The following is a 19,910-nucleotide window of genomic DNA, read 5'->3' as shown; positions in this document are numbered from 1 at the left end:
GTGATACAAGATATAATCAAAGAAAATTGCCCAGAGATTCTAGAACAAGGGGGCAATACAGCCACTGACAGAGCTCACAGAACACCTTCTACACTAAACCCCCAAAAGACAACTCCCAGGAATGTAATTGCCAAATTCCAAAGCTATCAAACAAAAGAAAAAATCCTACAGGAAGCCAGAAAAAGACAATTTAGATATAAAGGAATGCCAATCAGGGTCACACAAGACCTTGCAAGTTCTACTCTGAATGATCGTAAGGCATGGAACATGATCTTCAGAAAGGCAAGAGAGCTGGGTCTCCAACCAAGAATCAGCTACCCAGCAAAACTGACTATATACTTCCAAGGGAAAGTATGGGCATTCAACAAAATAGAAGACTTCCAACTTTTTGCAAAGAAAAGACCAGAGCTCTGTGGAAAGTTTGATACCGAAAATCAAAGAGCAAGGAATACCTGAAAAGGTAAATATTAAGGAAAGGGGAAAAATGTTATCTTCTTCTTTTACTCAAACTCTCTTCTATAAGGACTACATTTATATCAATCTATGTATACTAACATGTGGGGAAAATGTAATGTATAAATAGGGGGTAAAGAAAGACCAAATAGAATAATGGTTCTCACACAAAGATTCACATGGGAAGGGGAGGGGAAGAAAACTCCTATAAGAAGGAGAGGAAGGGGGGGGTTTACTTAAACCTCAATCTCAGGGAAATCAACTCTGAGAGGGAAAAACATCCAGATCCATTGGGATCTTGAATTCTATCTTACCCAACAAGGGTAAGGAGAAGGTAAAACCAAGGGGGGGAGGGGGAGAGGGAGAACAAAAAGGGAGGGAAAGAGAGGGGGTAGGGAGAGGGAACAAAAAGGGAGGGACTAAAAAGGGAAACTTCAAGGGAGGGGACAAGGGGGACTGATTCAAAGTAAATCACTGGACTAAATGGTAGAGCCGAAGAAGAAAAGGTTAGAATTAGGGAAGGCTATCAAAATGCCAGGGAATCCACAAATGACAATCATAACTTTGAACGTGAATGGGATGAACTCACCCATAAAACGTAGACGAATAGCAGAATGGATTAGAATCCAAAACCCTACCATATGTTGTCTTCAAGAAACACACATGAGGCGGGTTGACACCCACAAGGTCAGAATTAAAGGATGGAGTAAGACCTTCTGGGCCTCAACTGATAGAAAGAAGGCAGGAGTGGTAATCATGATATCTGATAAAGCCAATGCAAAAATAGACCTGATCAAAAGGGATAGGGAAGGTAATTATATTTTGTTAAAAGGGACTCTAGACAACGAGGAAATATCATTAATCAACATGTATGCACCAAATAATATAGCACCCAAATTTCTAATGGAGAAACTAGGAGAATTGAAGGAAGAAATAGACAATAAAACCATACTAGTGGGAGACTTAAACCAACCATTATCAAATTTAGATAAATCAAATCAAAAAATAAATAAGAAAGAGGTAAAAGAAGTGAATGAAATCTTAGAAAAATTAGAATTAATAGACATATGGAGAAAAATAAATAGGGATAAAAAGGAATACACCTTCTTCTCAGCACCACATGGCACATTCACAAAAATTGACCATACATTAGGTCACAGAAACATAGCACACAAATGCAAAAAAGCAGAAATAATGAATGCAGCCTTCTCAGATCACAAGGCAATAAAAATAATGATTAGTAATGGTACATGGAAAACCAAATCTAAAACCAATTGGAAATTAAACAATATGATACTCCAAAACCATTTAGTTAAAGAAGAAATCATAGAAACAATTAATAATTTCATCAAGGAAAATGACAATGGCGAAACATCCTTTCAAACCTTTTGGGATGCAGCCAAAGCGGTAATCAGAGGCAAATTCATATCCCTGAATGCTTATATTAACAAACAAGGGAGAGCAGAGATCAATCAATTGGAAATGCAATTGAAAAAACTCGAAAGCGATCAAATTAAAAACCCCCAGCAGAAAACCAAATTAGAAATCCTAAAAATTAAGGGAGAAATTAATAAAATCGAAAGTGATAGAACTATTGATTTAATAAATAAGACAAGAAGCTGGTACTTTGAAAAAACAAACAAAATAGACAAAGTACTGGTCAATCTAATTAAAAAAAGGAAGGAAGAAAAGCAAATTCACAGCATTAAAGATGAAAAGGGGGACAGCACCTCCAATGAGGAGGAAATTAAGGCAATCATTAGAAATTACTTTGCCCAATTATATGGCAATAAATACACCAATTTAGGTGATATGGATGAATATATACAAAAATACAAACTGCCTAGACTAACAGAAGAGGAAATAGAATTCTTAAATAATCCCATATCAGAAATTGAAATCCATCAAGCCATCAAAGAACTTCCTAAGAAAAAATCCCCAGGGCCTGATGGATTCACCTGTGAATTCTATCAAACATTCAGAGAACAGTAAATCCCAATACTATACAAACTATTTGACATAATAAGCAAAGAGGGAGTTCTACCAAACTCCTTTTACGACACAAACATGGTACTGATTCCAAAACCAGGCAGGTCAAAAACAGAGAAAGAAAACTATAGGCCAATCTCCCTAATGAATATAGATGCAAAAATCTTAAATAGGATACTAGCAAAAAGACTCCAGCAAGTGATCAGAAGGATCATTCACCATGATCAAGTAGGATTCATACCAGGGATGCAGGGCTGGTTCAACATTAGGAAAACCATCCACATAATTGACCACATCAACAAGCAAACTAGCAAGAACCACATGATTATCTCAATAGATGCAGAAAAAGCCTTAGATAAAATACAACACCCATTCCTATTAAAAACCCTAGAAAGCATAGGAATAGAAGGGTCATTCCTAAAAATAATAAACAGTATATATCTAAAACCAACAGCTAATATCATCTGCAATGGGGATAAACTAGATGCATTCCCAATAAGATCAGGAGTGAAACAAGGATGCCCATTATCACCTCTACTATTTGACATTGTACTAGAAACACTAGCAGTAGCAATTAGAGAAGATAAAGGAATTGAAGGCATCAAAATAGGCAAGGAGGAGACCAAGTTATCACTCTTTGCAGATGACATGATGGTCTACTTAAAGAATCCTAGAGATTCAACCAAAAAGCTAATTGAAATAATCAACAACTTTAGCAAAGTTGCAGGATACAAAATAAACCCACATAAATCATCAGCTTTTCTATATATCTCCAACACAGCTCAGCAGCAAGAACTAGAAAGAGAAATCCCATTCAAAATCACCTTAGACAAAATAAAATACCTAGGAATCTACCTCCCAAGACAAACACAGGAACTATATGAACACAACTACAAAACACTCGCCACACAACTAAAACTAGACTTGAACAAATGGAAAAACATTAACTGCTCATGGATAGGACGAGCCAATATAATAAAAATGACCATCCTACCCAAACTTATTTATCTATTTAGTGCCATACCCATTGAACTACCAAAATACTTCTTCACTGATTTAGAAAAAACCATAACAAAGTTCATTTGGAAGAACAAAAGATCAAGGATATCCAGGGAAATAATGAAAAAAAAACACATATGATGGGGGCCTTGCAGTCCCTGACCTAAAACTATATTACAAAGCAGCAGTCATCAAAACAATTCGGTACTGGCTAAGAAACAGAAAGGAAGATCAGTGGAATAGACTGGGGGAAAGCGACCTCAGCAAGACAGTATACGATAAACCCAAAGATCCCAGCTTTTGGGACAAAAATCCACTATTCGATAAAAACTGCTGGGAAAATTGGAAGACAGTGTGGGAGAGACTAGGAATAGATCAACACCTCACACCCTACACCAAGATAAACTCAGAATGGGCGAATGACTTGAATATAAAGAAGGAAACTATAAGTAAATTAGGTTAACACAGAATAGTATACATGTCAGACCTTTGGGAGGGGAAAGGCTTTAAAACCAAGCAAGATATAGAAAGAATCACAAAATGTAAAATAAATAATTTTGACTACATCAAACTAAAAAGCTTTTGTACAAACAAAACCAATATAACTAAAATCAGAAGGGAAACAACAAATTGGGAAAAAATCTTCATAGAAACCTCTGACAAAGGTTTAATTACTCATATTTATAATGAGCTAAATCAATTGTACAAAAAATCAAGCCATTCTCCAATTGATAAATGGGCAAGGGAAATGGATAGGCAGTTCTCAGATAAAGAAATCAGAACTATTAACAAGCACATGAAGAAGTGTTCTACATCTCTTATAATTAGAGAGATGCAAATCAAAACAACTCTGAGGTATCACCTCACACCTAGCAGATTGGCTAACATAACAGCAAAGGAAAGTAATGAATGCTGGAGGGGATGTGGCAAAGCAGGGACATTAATTCATTGCTGGTGGAGTTGTGAACTGATCCAACCATTCTGGAGGGCAATTTGGAACTATGCCCAAAGGGCGACAAAAGAATATCTACCCTTTGACCCAGCCATAGCACTGCTGGGTCTGTACCCCAAAGAGATAATGGACACAAAGACTTGTACAAAAATATTCATAGCTGCGCTCTTTGTGGTGGCCCAAAACTGGAAAACGAGGGGATGCCCATCAATTGGGGAATGGCTGAACAAACTGTGGTATATGTTGGTGATGGAGTACTATTGTGCTAAAAGGAATAATAAAGTGGAGAAGTTCCATGGAGACTGGAACAACCTCCAGGAAGTGATGCAGAGCGAGAGGAGCAGAACCAGGAGAACATTGTACACAGAGACTAATACACTGTGGTATAATCGAACATAATGGACTTCTCCATTAGTAGTGGTGTAATGTCCCTGAACAACTTGCAGGGAACCAGGAGAAAAAAACACCATTCATAAGCAAAGGATAAACTATGGGAGTGGAAACACCGAGAAAAAGCAACTGCCTGAATACAGCGGTTGAGGGGACATGACAGAGGATAGACTCTAAATGAACACTCTAATGCAAATACTATCAACAAAGCAATGGGTTCAAATCAAGAAAACATCTAATGCCCAGTGGACTTATGCGTCGGCTATGGGGGGTGGGGGGCGGAAAAGAAAATGATCTATGTCTTTAACGAATAATGCTTTGAAATGATCAAATAAAATATATTAAAAAAAAAAAGAGTAACTACTAAAGGGAAAAACAATGGTGAGGATTCAGTGTTAGTAGGAATGTACTCCCAATACCCAGTCATGCCTAGAATTCTAAGACTAGATGTAGCAGCAGTTCCTCTGAAGATCCAACCTCTTAGCATGAGAGCAAGTTTAGGGAGGTCCCTACACATTAAAATACTACCATTTGCTCAACTATTAAACAAACTCCTATTTTGTTTCGAAGTTTGTTTGCTACCATAAAAATGCTATTATGAATACTTTGGTATTTGAGACTTCTTTCTTTTTCTTTTTCTTTCTTGGAGGCATATACCCTTCAGTGAAATTGAATCAAAGGACATAGTTTAGTAGGGTTTTTTCCTTGCATAATTACAAATTGCTTCCCAGAACAATTGAACCAATTAATAACTTGACTAACAGTGTATAAATGTCTGTTTTCTCACAGCCACAATAATAAAAAATATTGATTATTTTTCATCTTTTTCTCATCTTTGCAACTTTAAGGGGTAGGAGGGAAAGCATCAATCATAGCCCTACCAATAACAATGAATCATCATCAATTATTTAAATTTAGGTTTTTTATGTACAAAGTGTTTTATAATTTTATTTATATTATATATTAATGTAAATCATATGTTACACAAATATATGATATATTAATAGAAAGTTACATTTTACATATTTATATAAGTTCTGCATGTATCCTGGTGAATGCATTCTCATATATATTACAATTCTATAATTTTGGGGGGCATAATTTATCTTTATGCTCTTTCCTCCTTTATTTGTTAATGGAATAAGGTGATAACTGTTTGGTTTTTTTGGGGTGTGTGAATTTGTTGTCTCTTAACTTATTGATTTTATTAATCATCTTAGTGATTTTTTATGGATTCTAAATAAATATTTATTTAAATTAAATTGAAATAAATTATAAATAAAATATCATGTCATGTGAAAATAGGTTTAGTTGTATTTCCCCTCTGCCAATGCTAATCCTATTACTTTCTTTACATTGCTTTATCATGATTGTGGTTAGCATTTATAGAGCTATATCAAATAATAGTGGCATGTGAAGGAGTACTTACTTTACCCCTTTCCTTACTGGGAAAGCTTCTAGTATTTCTATGTCACAAATAACAATAATGACATCTTTCAAAAAGTATAAGAAGAAGGACTTCTGGGTAAACATGGTGGCAGTCTAGACACAGGACTCTTCCTCTCTTCAGCACCTACCAATATAGACTACCTCAAAAGAACAAAAATCTGAAATTCATATGAACAAAGGGACTCTACAATAGGGTGCAACATTGAAGGTTCATGGGATCTGGGCATTTCCACACTATAAGGGGATAAAAAAGCTCCCACCAAAACACAAGCTGATCTAGCCTCCCCCACCCCACCTATGGAGCCAGAGTCAGAGCCAGCATGCACCAGAATCAGTGAGGGAGCAAGTGGCATCTCTAGAGTGAGTGAGGGGCACCTCTAGGTCCTTAGCAGCTGACTAAGACCACCAAAGACCTACCCGTCAGAGCAGCTAGACCTGAAACCCCAGCAGGCTGAAGAGTGCAGACCATGCGCACTCGTGGGAAGATAGCACAGAGAAGGGCAGCAAATAGCAGAAGCTGCAGAGATTCGAGAGCTTACCTCAGGCAAAATCCTCGCTCCTTAACTCCATACACAGAAAGCCTGTCCATCTCACTCAGATTTCTGACAAAAAGGGAAGGAAAAACCTTCACAGTGATGGCAAATAGTTCCTAGGAACAACAAACTCCCTCCACCAAGAAAAACAAGAAGGGGTTGACCCTGGAAAATTTTTATGAATGAAAAACTCAGGCTACAGAGGAAATAGAAGAGGAAATTCAAATAAATGCAGCAAAACCTTCCAAAAAATGGAAATTGTACACAAGCTACACAAGTGACAATCATAACTTTGAATGTGAATGGGATGTACTCACCCATAAAATGAAAACAAATAGATTGGATTAGAATCCAAAATCCTACCATATGTTGTCTACAAGAAACACACCTGAGGCGGGTAGACACTCACATGGTTAGAATTAAAGGTTGGAGCAGAACCTATTGAACCTCAACTGATAGAAAGAAGGCAGGAGTTGCAATCATATCTGACAAAGCCAAAGTAAAAATAGATCTGACTAAAAGGGATAGGGAAGGTAAATACATCCTGATAAAAGGGAGTATAGACAATGAGGAAATATCAGTAATAAACAGGTATGCACCAAATGGTATAGCATCCAAAGTTCTAAAGGAGAAACTAGTGGAAGTGAAGGAGGAAATAGATAGTAAAACTATAGTAGTGGGAGACCTGAACCTACCACTATCAAATTTAGATAAATCAAATAAAAAAATAAATAAGAAAGAGGTAAGAGATGTGAATGAAATCTTAGGAAAATTAGAGTTAGTGGACATGTGGAGAAAAATAAATAGGGACAAAAAGGAATACACTTTCTTTTCGGCAGCACATGGTACATTCACAAAAATTGACCATGTACTAGATCATAAAAACATGGCAAACAAATGCAGAAAAGCAGAAATAATAAATGTAAACTTTTCAGATAACACAATAAAAATAATAATTAGTAAGGGCACATGGAGAGCCATATCAAAAATTAATTGGAAATTAAATCATATGATTCTCCAAAATAGGTTAGTTAGAGAACAAATCATAGAAATAATTAATAATTTCATTGAAGAAAATGACAATGATGAGGCATCCTTTCAAAATCTATGGGATGCAGCTAAAGCAGTACTCAGGGGAAAATTTATATCCTTAAGTTCATATATTAACAAATTAGGGAGGGCAGAGTTCAATGAATTGGACATGCAAATCAAAAAACTTAAAAGTGAACAAATTAAAAATAACCAGAAAACTAAATTAGAGATCCTAAAAATTAAGGGAGAATTTAATAAAATCGAAAGTGAAAGAACTATTGAACTAATAAATAAGACTAGAAACTGATATTTTGAAAAAACCAAACAAAATAGACAAAGTACTGGTCAATCTAATATAAAAAAGGAAAGAAAAAAACAAATTAATAGTATCATAGATGAAATGGGAGACCTCACCTCCAATGAAGAGGAAATTAAGGCAATCATTAAAAACTATTTTGCCCAATTATATGGCAATAAATATGCCAATCTAGGTGATATGGTTGAATATTTTCAAAAATATAAATTGCCTAGATTAACCAAAGAAGAAATAGAATTCTTAAATAATCCCAAATCAGAAAAAGAAATTGAACAAACCATCAAAGAACTCCCTAAGAAAAAATCCCCAGGGCCTGATGGATTCACAAGTGAATTCTATCAAACATTCAAAGAACAGCTAATCCCAATACTATACAAACTATTTGATATAATAAACAAAGAGGGAGTTCTACCAAATTCCTTTTATGACACAAATATGGTACTGATGCCAAATCCAGGCAGGTAAAAAACAGAGAAAGAAAACTATAGACCAATCTCCTTAATGAACATAGATGCAAAAATCTTAAATAGGATACCAGCAAAAAGACTCCAGCAAGTCATCATGAGGGTTATTCACTATGATCAGGTGGGATTTATGCCAGGAATATAAGGATGGTTCAATATTAGGAAAACCATCCACATAATTGACCATATCAATAAGCAAATCAACAAAAATCACATGATTATCTCAATAGACGCAGAAAAAGTCTTTGACAAAATACAATACCCATTCCTATTGAAAACACTAGAAAGTATAAGAATAGAAGAGCCTTTCCTAAAAACAATAAACAGTATATATCTAAAACCATCAGCAAACATCATCTGCAATGGGGATAAACCAGAAGTCTTCCAAATAAGATCAGGAGTGAAGCAAGGATTCCCTTTATCACCTCTATTATTTAACATTGTACTGGAAATACTAGCAGTAGCAATAAGAGAAGAAAAAGAAATTGAAGGTATTAAAATTGGCAATGAGGAGACCAAGCTATCACTCTTAGCAGATGATATGATGGTATACTTAAAGAATCCTAGAGAATCCACTAAAAAGCTAGTGGAAATAATCAACAACTTTAGCAAAGTTGCAGGATACAAAATAAACTCACATAAGTCATCAGCATTTGTATATATCTCCAACACATCTAGTAGTCAGAATTAGGAAGAGAAATTCCATTTAAAATCACCCTAGACAATATAAAATACTTAGGAATCTATCTGCCAAGACAAACACAGGAACTATATGAACACAACTACAAAACACTTTCCACACAATTAAAAGTAGATCTAAACAATTGGAAAAACATTACCTGATCATGGGTAGGATGAGCTAACATAACATAACATAACTGTCCTACCAAAATTAATTTACTTATTTAGTGCCATACCCATCAAACTAACAAAAAACGTTTTTTACTGAATTAGAAAAAAAATCACAAAGTTCATTTGGAAGAACAAAAGATCAAGGATATCCAGGGAAATCATGAAAAAAAAAATGCGAAGGAAGGTGGCCTTGCAATTCCAGATCTCAAACTATACTATGAAGCATTGGTCATCGAACAATATGGTACTTGGCTAAGAGACAGAAAGGAGGATCAGTGGAATAGACTTGGGGTAAGTGACCTCATCAAGACAGTCTATGATTAGCCCAAAGATCCCAGCTTTTGGGACAAAAATCCATTGTATGATAAAAACTGCTGGGAAAATTGGAAGACACTATGGGAGAGATTAGGTTTGGATCAACATCTCACACCTTGCACCAAGATAAACTCAGAATGGGTGAATGATTTGAACATAAGGAAGGAAACTATAAGTAAATTAGGTGAACACAGAATAGTATACATGTCAGATCTTTGGGAAAGGAAAGACTTTAAAACCAAGCAAGAGCTAGAAAAAAAATCACAAAATGTAAAATAAATAATTTTGATTACATCAAATTAAAAAGTTTTTTGTACAAACAAAACCAATGTAACCAAAATTAGAAGGGAAGTAACAAATTGGGAAACGATTTTCATAACAAAAACTTCTGACAAAGGTTCAATTACTCAAATTTATAAAGAGCTAAATCAATTGTACAAAAAATCAAGCCATTTTGCAAGTGATAAATGGGCAAGGGACATGAATAGGCAGTTTTCAGTCAAGGAAATCAAAACTAATTAATAAACACATGAAAAAGTGTTCTAAATCTCTTATAATCAGAGAGATGCAAATCAATACAATTCGGAGGTATCACCTCACACCTAGCAGATTGACTAACATGACAGCAAAGGAAAGTAATGAATGCTGGAGGGAATGTGGCAAAGTAGGGACATTAATGCATTGCTGGTGGAGTTGTGAATTGATCCAACCATTTTGGAGAGTAATTTGGAACTATGCCCAAAGGGCGCTAAAAGACTGTTTGCCTTTGATCCAGCCATAGCATTGCTGGGTTTGTACCCCAAAGAGATAATAAGGAAAAAGACATGTACAAGAATATTCTTAGCTGTGCTCTTTGTGGTGGCAAAAATTGGAAAATGAGGGGATGCCCTTCAATTGGGGAATGGCTGAACAAATTGTGGTGTATGTTGGTGATAGAATAGTATTATGCTCAAAGATGTAATAAACTGGAGGAAATCCATGGGAACTCAAACAACCTCCAAGAAATGATGCAGAGAGAAAGGAGCAGAACCATGAGAACATTGTACACAGAGACTGACACACTGTGGTACAATCGAATGTAATAGACTTCTCCATTAGTGGAAGTGCAATGATCCAGAACAATTCTGAGGGATTTATGAGAAAGAACGCTATCCACATTCAGACGAAAAACTGTGGGAGTAAAAAACACCAAAGAAAAACAAATGTTTGATTACATGGGTTGAGGGGGATATGATTGGAGATGTAGACTCTAAATGAACATCCTGGCGCAAACATCAACAACATGGAGATAGGTTCTGGTCATGGTCACATGTAATACCCAGTGGAATTGTGTATCGGCTATGGGAGGGGGAAGGGAGGAAGGAATGGAGAATGATTTTTGTAACCAAGGAACAGTGTTTGAAATTGATCAAATTAAAAATAAAACAAAATAAAATAATAAAAAAAGTATAATAAGAGACATTAAATGATTTGTCCATGTCACATAGCTAGCTAGTAAATGTGAAGATGCAGGATTTGATGTCAAGTCTTCTTGACTCCAGATGCAATGCTCTTATTCACTAGACAGCTGGCTTATTAAAAATGTAACTAATTGGAGAGAAGCACATGATGTATGATCAAGGGTGAACAGTCAGTTAAGGACTGAAGGCTAATATATTAGGGAGGTGCAATTGAGAAAGTGGGTTTTTAGTCTGAATAAGACTTTATAAATAATTAATAACTGCCTTCTAACACATAGACATAATGCAAGTGCTAAAGCCCATTGTAATGACATTCTTTTCTTCTTGGTGGAGATCAGTTCTCCCATGCCTATGAGAGGGGGAAGGTAGAGTTAGTGAGAGTAAGAGAGAAGAGAGTCTTCAATTCTCTTTAAATTTTGAGTTGTTTTGGGCTCTGAAGTCATTCTGTCTCACTTCCATCTTTGAGAGAGAAAATGGATGACACCAAACGCACTTCAGGTTGCTGAAGGAAAAATTCTGGAAAGAAGTCAACATGAGAGAAGCTGGCAGTGTCCATGGTTTCTCTGTCTCGAGCTGGCTGTTCTAGTGACTTTAGAGAATTTCTCTTCTGGGGAGATCTAGGACTTTCTTATTTGTGCTGAATTATCTTGTTCCCACTGGGAGAGTTCCTTCACTGTATTGATCGATATGCACTCTTCTATGAATATACCCTCTCTGATTTCTGTTTTGCTGTTGATTTGGATGAATAGATTTCTTTTCTTTTTATTTTGTGTGTTCATTGTGGAACTGGTATTTGATGAAAAAGGGATAAGTCTTGGATAGAAAGCTTGGGACCCTCTTCCCCCAATAATGAACCAGTAATCAGAATTTAGAATGGCCCTGAAAATCACATTCTTTTGACTAACAACTTTTTAAGCGAACAGGTAGTTATAATTCTAGCCCATCTCTGAGAAGACCAGAATGGCAGACTTTGATTCCAAATTCCTACTTTCCCTCTTGTTAGGAATTAGAGTATCCTTTTGTAAAAATGGACTTGAATCTAGGACTTCAATCCCCAGAAGTCCTTGCTCCAGTTCCCCAGAATGCCCTCTAATCTCACTGAATTCTCAACTGGCAGAGAGCAAGATGGCATATTTAATCTGGTTGTGAATAGGCTCTGCCTTCTTTTTACTTCAGCTTCAGAGCACACGCTGCTCTCCACCTAGCAGGCAAGATGTGAGTGGTCGTGAATAGGCTCTCTGGCCTAGACACATGCTTTTCTTACTTGTGTTTTCTTTATATTTTAATCTTCAATAAACCTCTAAAAATAATACTCCTTGCAGAGAGAAACTAATTTCTTCCTGCCTCAGTTTCCCACTAAATTTTAATCTTAATAGTTTGGCGACCTAACGGAAAAAGGAAATACTCTCAATATTCTGATTCTTTTCTTTACTGATCTTTAGTTTGGCCTTTAATAGCTACTGCCTAGAATTTTTTTTTAAGCATGTTTCTCTGGCCGAGATTTTTTACCCTTGCAAAGCTGCTGCTCGTTCCAGCCATTAGATAGCTCGCTCCCAGCCCTGCCTGCCTGCTTGCTTGCTTGCTTGCCTGCCTGCCTACCTGCCTGTCGCTGCCATCTGCTTAGAATGGCCGCTTTTCCCTGCCTGCATGCATTCTTGTCTGCAGCCCCCACTCCAGACCTGTTTGCAAAGTGCAGCTCACCTGCCCACCCTGGATGCCCGCTCCGGCTCCTGGCCCTGCTTGCCTGCATTCCTGTTATTCCTGGCCTACGCAGGGGTGATCTCTCTAGTTCACCCAGTCCCTGTTCAACCCAGATCCTTGGAGGAAATCGCTCAGGACTCATTTCTACTAGCTGGTAACAAACAGGGGTATTGACCATGTGGGTGGATGGTAGGAGGGGAGAGAGAAAAGGGATAGGAGAAGAAACAGACTTTTCCAAACAGGAACTTAAAAGCAATGGGCTACTTAAAAGGATACCTTTTGACTGTTCTGATAATTTCATTGATTTCACCTGTGTGCCAGAAGAAAGATTCAGCTCAAACATTCAACTTTAACTTTGAAGGGGCAATTGGGTGACTCAGTGAACTGAGAGCCAGGCCTAAAGACAGGCAGCCCTAGGTTAAAATCTGGCCTCAGATACTCCCCAGCTGTGGGGCCCTGGATGGGTCCCTTAACCCCCATTGCCTAGCCCTTACCACTTTGCCTTCCGACAATAGACATTTAAATGGCTAAGAACCCAAGGAACTTAAGGACTAGAGGTCATATATTCTAAGGCATTTCATACTCCAATGGTTTATACAAATCTATGTGTTCTATTGCATTTTACTGTTTGCTTTGTTTAAGATATAACTTTGTGATTTTAAGTTCATATATTACTGGATTCAATATTATTCTGTTACATTAAATCATTGTAATGTACTGAGTTTTGACTACTGTTAAATTCTCTTGCTTTCCCCTATTGAACAAATATCATTGTAATTAAGCCCATATATGAAAAAAACAGCTTTACTATTTTTGACTTTGTAGATGGACTTCGTCAGAACTGGTTACAATTGCTATAACAACCTTTGGAAAATTTAATGAGCTACACATCTCAACTAATTTTAAGGGTTTTTTAAAATATGATTTTTGGAATTTTTTAAAAAAAATCTCTGGTTATTTTTGCCTGCCCCTACCACAAGGTAAGGCCCAAAGCTGATGTGAAATACAATTATAACACCAAACCTTCCTGCATTTCTAAATATGTGAATGGAAGTGGGGGAAGTAAATCTCAGGGCGTTTGTACCCCTAAAAAGCCTCCAAAAAAGGAGCACCTCTCATTTATACTTTTCAGCTCACTACTTCCACCAGAATGATATTTCTTGATTATGTTCTTAACCCAAGATGAGTTTTACTTTGTTTAAAAATATGTTTATTACCAAGGTTGAAAGATTTCCTATGTTTGTAAAAACTTGTGACAAATATCCATGCATTCATAGGTTTTTTTAAAAAATGCCATACAGCAACTTATGTGAAATATGATAGTGTGTTTGTTTGCTATTGTAATTAATTGGGCTATTGAGAATTTTGGGGATATTGATATCTACATATTTGTACTAATGTTACCTTGTTCAATTCATTTGCCTTCTACTCACAGTGGATCATTGCCAGACATGAAGAGGAAATGGATTTCATTTTTGGTGAGAAAGCCTTGCATGCTATATTTACTTAGCTGACACAGAGTGTCAATGATTATAAGCTACATTTTTGAATTTTTAAAGCTCTTTTATTATCATATTTTCTTGCATGTGCAATATACTATTTCAGTTTTTTTAATTTTCTCTCCTTTTTTATATTTGAAGCACGCCACCAGTATTACGATTTTCTTTAACTTTTTGATTTTTCAGTACTATAAGTTTAAGATACATTTGCTAATGCATGCCCTAAAAAGCTAGAGACTATAAAAATGATGCCACTAATTATTTTTAAAATTATGGGACTTTGCTTAATGATTCTGTCTGGACTTCCGGGTAATCATGGCTGCAATCTAGACGCCACACGCTTCCTCTCCCCGGCACCGAACGAAATAGACTACATCAAAGGAGCATAAAATCACCTTTGGAGGAACAGAAGGACTCCCCAGTACCCCACAGAGGCAAAGGTACGTGGGGCTTGAACATTTCCACACTAAAATAAGAAGGAAAAGCTTGCACAGAAAAGTGAACTGAGCCGCCCTTCCCCCACCCCACCTCCCCCACTAAACCAGAGTGAGCTACCTGAGCGCTCACCGGGACAGCGAGTGAGTGGGGAGCGTCTCTGTCTGGGGGGGCACTCCAGGGTCCTTGGGTTCTGGGGACTGCCAGGAAAAAACATCTCAGGGCGCTTTCACTGGAGAATCCAGTGGAACTGTACTTGGGGCGGGCTGCGCTGAACAACGCGGACCACGCGCTGATTATCTGGGCGGAGCTGAATACCTGGGCTCGGAGGCTGGGAAGAACTAGTCTGAGGCAACCTAAATTCACAGAAAAATCGCCCATATCACCCAGACCCCAGACCAAAAAGGAAAGGGGAATAAAACCACCAAAGGGATGGCTCACATGGCCCAAAATCAAGCCTCCAGGAAGAAAGGGAAAAAAGTGACTATTGAAAACTTTTATGGTGGAAGTACCCAAGGAAAAGAGGAGAATGAGGAGGAAATCCAAAAAAATTCAGAACACGCCTCCCAAAATGGAAACTATCAACAAGCTCTGGAAGATCTCAAACTGGAACTTATCCAAAAGATGGAAACCTGGAAAGAAAAATGGGAGAAAGAGATCAGCTGTCTGACAGATAAGAATGCTCAATTGGAAAAAGAACTCGAAGCATCCAATAGAAGGGCAGACGAGGCTGAAAAGCAAAACCAGTCCCTAATGACCAGAATTAAGCACCTCGAAAAAAGTGAGATGATAAAACAGCAAGAATCAATAAAGCAAACCCAAATAATTAATGAATTGGAAGAAAACATAAAATATCTCACTGAGAAGGTCACAGACCTGGAGAACAGAGGAAGACGAGAAAATCTCCGTATTATCGGTCTCCCAGAAAAACCAGAGGTAAACAACAAATTGGATATTATTCTACAGGAGATTATAAAAGAAAATTGCCCCCACGTTCTGGAGCAAGGGGGCAAAATAGAAATAGAAAGGATTCATAGAACACCTTCTATACTAAATCCCCAAAAGACAACGCCTAGGAATGTAATTGCCAAATTCAAGAGCTTCCAAGTAAAGGAGAAAATCCTACAAGAAGCCAAGAAGAAGAGCTTCAGATATAAGGGGGCTCCCATAAGGATCACACACGACTTAGCGGCTAACACACTAAGAGACCGCAAAGCATGGAACACGATATTTAGAAAGGCAAGAGAGCTGGGTCTCCAACCAAGAATCAACTACCCAGCAAAACTGACTATATACTTCCAGGGGAAAGTATGGGCATTTAACAAAATAGAAGATTTCCAAGCATTTGCTAAGAAAAGACCAGAGCTCTGTGGAAAGTTCGATATCCAAGCACAGAAAGCAAGAGAAACATGAAAAGGTAAATATGAAAGAAAGGGAAAAGGAGATAAATCTTATCTTTTTCTTTAAGTCAAACTCTCTTCTATAAGGACTACATTTACATCAAATTATATATATTAATATGTGGGGAAAATGTTTTGTGTAACTCTCATAAATTGTATCATCATAAGAGTAGTTAGAAGAAACATGCATAGGGAAAGATTGGGGCATTAAGAAGATTTGGGGAAAGTGGGGGCAAAGAAAGGAAAAGGGAGGGGGGAACCGCGATAATACTAAGATTAACTTCAAGAAATAGGGGGGGGGAATCAATAGAATAAACTTTCCCATATAAAGATACACATGGGAAGGGGAGGGGAAGAACTCTCATATGAGAAGGAGAGGAAGAGAGCGTGAAGTGGAATTACTTAAACCTTACTCTCAGTGAAATCAAATCTGAGAGGGAAGAACATCTAGATCCAGTGGGATCCTGAATTCTATCTTATCCATTAGGGCAAGAAAGAAAGGAAAATCAAGGAGGGGCAGGGGGGAGGGAGTACAAAAAGGGAGGGAAGGAGAGGGGGGAGGGGAAGGGAGCATAAAAAGGGAGGGGCTAGAAAGGGAAGCATCTCAAGGGAGGGGATTAGGGGGACTGACACTTTCTCACTGGTTCAAAAGAAGAAAGCTAAAGAAGAAAGGTCAGAACTAGGGGAAGATATCAAAATGCTAGCGAATCCACAAATAACAATCATAACTTTGAACGTGAATGGGATGAACTCACCCATAAAACGCAGACAAATAGCAGATTGGATTAGAACCCAAAACCCTACCATATGTTGTCTTCAAGAAACACATATGAGACGGGTTGACACTCACAAGGTTAGAATTAAAGGTTGGAGTAAGACCTTTTGGGCCTCAACCGATAGAAAGAAGGCAGGAGTTGCAATCATGATATCTGACAAAGCCAAAGTACAAATAGACCTGATCAAAAGGGATAGGGAAGGTAAATATATTCTGCTAAAAGGAAGTATAGACAATGAGGAAATATCACTAATCAACATGTATGCACCAAATGGTATAGCATCCAAATTTTTAATAGAGAAACTAGGAGAATTGAAGGAGGAAACAGACAGTAAAACCATATTAGTGGGAGACTTGAACCAACCACTATCAAATTTAGATAAATCAAACCAAAAAATAAATAAGAAAGAGGTAAGAGAGGTGAATGAAATCTTAGAAAAATTAGAATTAATAGACATATGGAGAAAAATAAATAGGGACAAAAAGGAATACACCTTCTTTTCAGCACCACATGGCACATTCACAAAAATAGATCATACACTAGGTAACTGAAACATGGCACTCAAATGCAGAAAAGCAGAAATATTAACTGCAGCCTTTTCTGATCACAAGGCAATTAAAATATTGATCGGCAAGGGTACATGGAGACCCAAATCTAAAATTAATTGGAAATTAAATAACATGATACTCCAAAATCGGATAGTTAGAGAAGAAATCATAGAAACAATTAACAATTTTGTTGAAGAAAATGACAACGGCGAAACATCCTTTCAAACCTTATGGGATGCAGCCAAGGCAGTACTTAGAGGAAAATTCATATCCCTGAGTGCATATATTAACAAATTAGGGAGGACAGAGACCAAGGAATTGGAAATGCAAATCAAAAAACTTGAGAATGAACAAATTAAAAACCCCCAGAAGAAAACCATACTAGAGATCCTAAAAATTAAGGGAGAAATTAATAAAATAGAAAGTGACAGAACTATTGAGCTAATAAACAAGACTAGAAGCTGGTACTTTGAAAAAACAGACAAAATGATTCTGTCTGATTCCAGGACAATATATACACATGAGGCATTTCACAGAGCCAAAGTAAAGCCAATCCAGGATGGATTGATGCACTTCTAGGCCAATACAAAAGTCTTGAACCTAGTGTGAAGACTCAAGGTTACCGTGTTTAACATTGTTAGACATAGGCTTTCCTTGTGTCCACACTCACTCTGAAAATACTCACAGACGAATATCCCCGAAACCTTGACTCCTATAATCTGGTCCCCATTTCTGCTTTTCATAGTGTGGTACTTTTCTGTAGTTCTGGCTACTGACTGGGTAAATGCATCATTGCTTCGATCATTTTGATTGGGCCCTGATTCAAGGACTATTTGGAATTTTTACACATAAGACTTTGATAGTCCATATTTTCATACAGAAATTTTTCTTTTTTATTTGGATTTTTCTGATGTCTTTTTAATTTCTCTTACCAATTGATTCATATACCTCATACCTCAGCCATGCATCCCTAAGTGATCCTGTATTTTTCAATAACCCTCTTAATGTGGGAATGTAAAAAATATTATTATTTAAATTACAAGTTTAAATTCCTTTTAGAAGAATTTTAGGTAAAGAGAGATGCTACCTCTCTGAATCCAGAAACTGAACTGTTGGAGAAGATACCATGAAGAAGCCTCCAGACCACAAGCTGCACAAAAATGAACGTTGGGTGTAGTTGATTGAACATTTATTTGTATGTATACTTTCATGCCAAAGGGGACTGCCCCCTAACTGGATTTTTGTCAATGAGTCTAGCAATTATTGGTTTTGTTTTGTTTTTTTCCCCTCTTGTCCTCAAATTGTTGTAATGTTTAAGCTGATTATGTTTTCATGATCCTTTTTGGGGAAACTTCTTTCCCCAATAACAATAAAATGGAGGAATGTAAAAATGGACTCGAATCCAGGACTTCAATCCCCAGAAGTCCTTGCTCCAGTTCCCCAGAATGGCCTCTAATCTCACTGAATTCTCAACTGGGCCAAGAGCGAGATGGGGTATTTAACCTGGTTGTGAATAAACTCTGCCTTCTTTTTACTTCCGCTTCGGAACACACGCTGATCTCCACCTAGCAGGCAAGATGTGAGTGGTCGTGAATAGGCTCTCTGGCCTAAACATGTGCTTTTCTTGCTTGTGTTTTCTTTATATTTTAATCTTCAATAAACTTCTAAAAATAATACTCCTTGCAGAGAGAAACTAATTTCTTCCTGCCTCAGTTTCCTGCTAAATTTTAATCTTTACACTTTGGAGAAGGGTAGGAGGAGAAAAAACTAGAGATGTCTCTCCTTTCCCTCTTTGAGCCACACAATCACACACTTATGTTGCATGTTGGAAGCATACATTTTGTCATTGAAATGGGGGTTATTCTTCTTCTTATAGGAACCTGAGTACAAAACTAGGAACAATTGGTAGAATTTGTAAGGAGGCAGATTTCAGTTTTATTTAAGATCAACCAATCACCAAGCTTTTATTAAATGCTTACTATGGGCCCAAAACTGTGTTAAGCAATGGGATTACAGGACAGTCCCTACCCTCAAGAAACTTGATATTCTGATGAGAAAAGATAGGGAATGGGGTAAGGTAGGCATTCAACTCTGGGGAATGTTAGACAAAGTCCTGTGGAGAAGAGTATACAGTGCATCCTATAGAGTAATGAAGACATCTTTGGCATAGGCCTTCTCTAATGGGGATTATAAATAGCTAGCATTTATATAGCACCTATTTTGTGAAAGGTGCTGTGATAATCACTTTAAAAATATTATCTTATTTGATCCTCACAATAATCCTGGGAGATGCTGTTATTATCCCCATTTTACAGTTGAGGAAACTGAGGCAAACAAAGGTTAAGTG

This window comes from Monodelphis domestica, chromosome 2, assembly GCF_027887165.1.
Source record: "Monodelphis domestica isolate mMonDom1 chromosome 2, mMonDom1.pri, whole genome shotgun sequence".
Taxonomy (NCBI): domain Eukaryota; kingdom Metazoa; phylum Chordata; class Mammalia; order Didelphimorphia; family Didelphidae; genus Monodelphis; species Monodelphis domestica.
This window is presented reverse-complemented; position numbering follows the sequence as displayed.